Source organism: Trachymyrmex septentrionalis, unplaced genomic scaffold, assembly GCF_001594115.1.
Source record: "Trachymyrmex septentrionalis isolate Tsep2-gDNA-1 unplaced genomic scaffold, Tsep1.0 scaffold15, whole genome shotgun sequence".
Lineage (NCBI taxonomy): Eukaryota > Metazoa > Arthropoda > Insecta > Hymenoptera > Formicidae > Trachymyrmex > Trachymyrmex septentrionalis.
In genome coordinates this window covers 9,162-13,855 of record NW_017304653.1, presented here as the reverse complement: position 1 = coordinate 13,855, position 4,694 = coordinate 9,162, and the positions used below count along the sequence as shown (strand labels likewise).

At 33.2% G+C, this 4,694-nt stretch overlaps 1 long non-coding RNA gene across 1 annotated transcript; it reads right to left on the bottom strand.

The window, feature by feature from the left end:
* Positions 1-1,011: 1,011 nt before the first annotated feature.
* LOC108745828 lies at positions 1,012-2,743 on the bottom strand. Its single transcript, XR_001939121.1, has 4 exons — positions 2,680-2,743; positions 2,371-2,549; positions 1,420-1,604; positions 1,012-1,061 (listed from the first exon to the last, which is right to left on the bottom strand). It is a non-coding gene; the product is annotated as an uncharacterized LOC108745828 (long non-coding RNA).
* Positions 2,744-4,694: the final 1,951 nt, after the last annotated feature.

The window sequence follows — 4,694 nt, the reverse complement described above, 5'->3', positions numbered from 1 at the left end:
GTTGTCGAGAAGATCAGCACTGTTAGATTTGTGAGGTTGCAATCTGCTGCTTCAATTTGAATTGCCTGGGAGCACCATCAGCGGGATACTCCAAGATTCGCTATACCCCCCGTTACGTCACACAGAATTGGCGCTCGGAGCGCTCTCAATTCGCGAGAGGATCTGCATATCTTGAGCGTGCGGTTCCTTAAACATTGAAGTTAGTGAGACATATGTACAGAAAATAGTTATCATTTTAGAGTTTTCGTAAAAAACCTCATATTTTAATATTGCAATGTAAATGTATCCAAATACATTTACATTGCAATATTAAAATATGAGGGTCGTTCGATAAGTCTAGTGAATCTTTATAAAATGGTATAACAATCCATTTGATGATGTGATTACTGAAAACTCTTTAAACCCTTCTAAGCCAAATATCAGAATTGATGCGTTGTTCACGTCATTTTAAGCGAGTGAAAAATTTCACAGTTACAAAAACTTCGAATTGATTCCTCATCCACTTAATTTTGCATGAAATTCGTTTTTTATTTTTATACACGGAAATTGCTTAATTTCTCGCTCGCTTTGTACAACTACCAAACGTGAACAACGCATTAATTCTGATTGAAATGATTTGAGCTGGAAGAGTTTGAAGACTGATATTTTCCAGATGTCACGTCAAAAAGATTTACTCATAAAGATTTACCAGATTTATGGAATGACCTACGTAGTTCGAGTAATTTGTGTTGCTCCTGGAAGAGGAATGTTGCGAACGTAATGCAGTTGGATGATCTCCAGTATTTTCTAAAGAAAGTGAAGTTATTCTCATGTCGAAAATTTCTTCTAATAGTTTTGCAACTAACTATATATTATGCAAATAAATATTAATATATAGTTATTAAAAACAATTTCTCTATTACCAAACTCTGCATCCAATTTAATCTCTAGCAAATAAAATCTTTATCAATTTGTTGTTGCATATTTAATTTTTTTTTTATTTAAAAATAGATTTTTCCAATTAGCACTCATTTCTGGATTAGAATTCGATTGGCGTACTGGATTTCTAGAACGTCGCGTATCTATGGAAGATTTTCATTTTTTAAAATATGTTTTTTGAAAATCATAAGTAATAAATAACTATAATATTGTATAATAAATACGCATCGTATGCTCCAACATGCTCCCACCTGTTCCTATGATAATAAAAGCAGATAAGAATAAGTAGGACCATGCCTGGTAAAAAATTTTTTATGCATGAATATGTAATTTAAAACGAACAATGAAAATTATCCCGTAAATTATTTTTTATGTTATCACATTACTATTATTATTTCTATTATACATATTAATGTATGATAAATTTTTTCATACATAGATATTATTTTAATAAATAGTAGCATAATGAAAATGTATGGAAACGTATTATATATAAAATACCAGACTGAGGAATTGATGAAATAGCTAATGATTTTTCCGTATTCTTCTCAAGTGCATGTATCTGCGGTTTATTTCCGCAGAGTTTGTTTCATGTTGATCTTTTCTATTCTCTCAGTTCGTTCTATAATTCTATTCTTGCTATTCTACGTAATGCTTTCTGATTAACCTTGTTTGGTCATTGTCGACTATAGGAACAGTAATTGTAGTATTTAATAGTCATAGGAAATGTCACTTTTATCTCTGTATAAAATAGGCAGGACAATATAAACAGAATAATTGATGAACAGGAACACTTCAATTTAAACAAGAACATTTTTTTTTAATTTAAAGAATAAAGAATAACGGTTCAAATAATTAAATAAATAGGGCTATGAACCACTCAAATTATTATGAGTAAAACTATTTTTATTAATAATCTAAATTTTGTATAAACGTTTCGACCCCTATCGGGTCATTTTCAATGTTAAATAATAAATTAAAAAATATTACCGATAACTACGCAAAATGTTCATAAATTAAAATATAAAAAGCGCATGTTGTATTCGCATATTGGCAAGAGAAATTACGGTAGAAAACCGCCTAGATACAAGATAGCTTCATATTGGAACTTGATGTTAGTCAAATTCAAAAGTCATATAATAATCTCGCTTGAGGTCTATTATACTGTAAACTTTTTTTCAAATTTACAATGTGAACATCTTGTGTAGTTACCGATAACATTTTTAAATTTATTATTTAACATTGAAAATGACCTGATAGGAATCAAAATGTTTGTACAAAATTTAGATTGTTGATAAAAATAGTTTTATTCACATAATAACTTGAATGGTTCATAGCCCTACATTATATTATATAAGAAAATTTGTATCAGTTAACAGAACATTAAATTTCTATAAAATGTCACTTTATTGTGCAATAGGCAAATGCAATAACTAAATGTATTTTTCATACCGTGTTCTATTTACTTTTGAATTGGCATCCTCAAAAATTTGATTAACAATCTTGATTCTTCTGTATGCCATAACCACTAATCTTGATCGATTTCCTAAATCTTGTACCTCATGCACTTGAGCAAAAGTTTCGGATAAATCGTTTAAACTACATTTAAGCATTGAACATTAGCTTCATTTCTGTATAAATAAATGACATATTAGGACTGAAATAATTTACACTACATATACTATTCACCTAATTAATTTTAACATTTATGTCAATATAAATGTTAAAATTAATGCTAGAGAATGATTTGAAGGAACTTACTCTTCGATTTCTTCAAGAAAACTCCCACATAAGGCTGATTTAGCTTTATCTTTCTACATATTAGGGTCCCTTTTCATGCAATGCTGAAACGCTCGTTTTCTAGCGTCAAGAAATATCGAATCTACTTTGTAATCTGTAAAGAGGAGGCAATAGCTTTCTGCTATGTATCACTATGTGTTATTTATTTTAGAATTTAAAGTTCAACATGTTTAATTTAATTATTCACATAAATATTATTTAGAATAATATCTTAATAAAATTATACTTATTCGACACGTTTTTATTCAAAACGAGAGAATCTGGCAAAAAACGCTGTGGTCGACTTTATAAATCGAGTTATTAAGCGTTAAAATTGGAGACTTTAGAGGTTATATATCTGTCATCCCGACTCAATATAGCGCTATGTATACGTTCTGCTTTATTCAAATTTACTGTTTTAAAAACAAAAATCTATTGCTTTAAACACACAAATTCTTTGCATTAGTAATGAATTTGTGTTTTTAAAGGCCGGTTTCACCAACACCGATCAAGCTTAATTGTGACCCGCTAACGCTAAAAAGAAACAAACTTTTTAGCGTCAACCATAAACTAACTTTGATCGTAATTGGTAGTCTCAGGAGGCGATTACACCTTGGCGGAAAAGCAGAAGCCAATCAGAACCCGCGGAAAAACAGGGGATCGATTCTGTATCTTGAAACAAGGGAAAATTACAAAAGTGAGCGAATTAACTAGAATACTGATAATTTCATTGGTCAACACCTAATAAATTTTTAAATTTTCACCTTGTTTAAAGATACAGAATCGATAGGCAGAAGCAGACAAGTGAAATGTACCGCCTACTACCACCGCGAGTTTCGATTGACTTCCACTTTTCCGCTTTCCGCTTTTCCGTCAAGGTGTGAACCCGGCCGCAGAGTGCAGTCCTATGGTGCAAAATTGGCGTAATACGAATTGGCGGAATGATCGTGATTGGTCGTGGCTTCATTCCGCCGATTCCGCCGTTTTATATTGCGCAAATTTATTTCTTTGGTAGATTCGGCCGATGCCTGCATGTGTGCGTGTGCATGTACTACATATGTATACTCATAAAAATTAACCTCGTTAAGTTTTAATGGAGAATGGTTTAATGGAGAAAATTATCTCCTACAAGCGCATGATTAATCAACATGTTGAGGCGTGTTCGGATTCTCATCTGTTATCCGGGTGTTATATCATCCTTGTTTAACATTCAGTAAATAACAAGAATGAAGTGATACCTAGATAGCACTCGGAATCTAGGTATCTAAAATCTCTAATAGCGTTTTCGAGCGGATTTGCACTGATTTGGATTGGATAATATTCTGTTATTGGCTGACGTTACACGGTTTACCAATAAGAGAGCATCTAACATCATTAATCCAACCCAGGTTGGAGCAAATCTCCTGAGGCCGAATACGCTATAAATCTCTCTTCTCTCGGATGTAAATCGAAATCAAAATGGATATACATAAAATGAAGACAGGGCAATGTTCCTGTATGTATATGTAATTTTCGATCCACAGGAATTTAGTTTCATATGTCCCATGGAGCGGAACTTGCAGATACGCAATCAATGCGAGCCAATGACACTATTCTAGTGGATCTAATGAAAATGATCTACGGGAAGGCTCTTGTGATTGGTCAGCGCTAATTGCGCATTTAGGAAATTCCACTCCATGAGACATAGGAAAATACGTTTTAGCGGATCGGAATCGGCTGAATAAAGCCACAATCAATCACGAGCGTTCCGCTAATTCCGCACCATGGGATCGCATTCTCAGGGGGCTCCCAAGGGATGCGGAACTGCGGAACGTTCATGATTGGTCGTGGCTTTATTCCGCCGATTTCGCCGTTTTCTGTTGCGCAAATTTATTGGCCGCAGTTCCTCTTGCATAATGCATAGCGCATAAGGGAATCAATGAGTGCAGAACCGCTTACTAAGTGCTCAGAGGGCTCTTACATCTGATTGATATATTCCATTAGATCTAAAAATATAG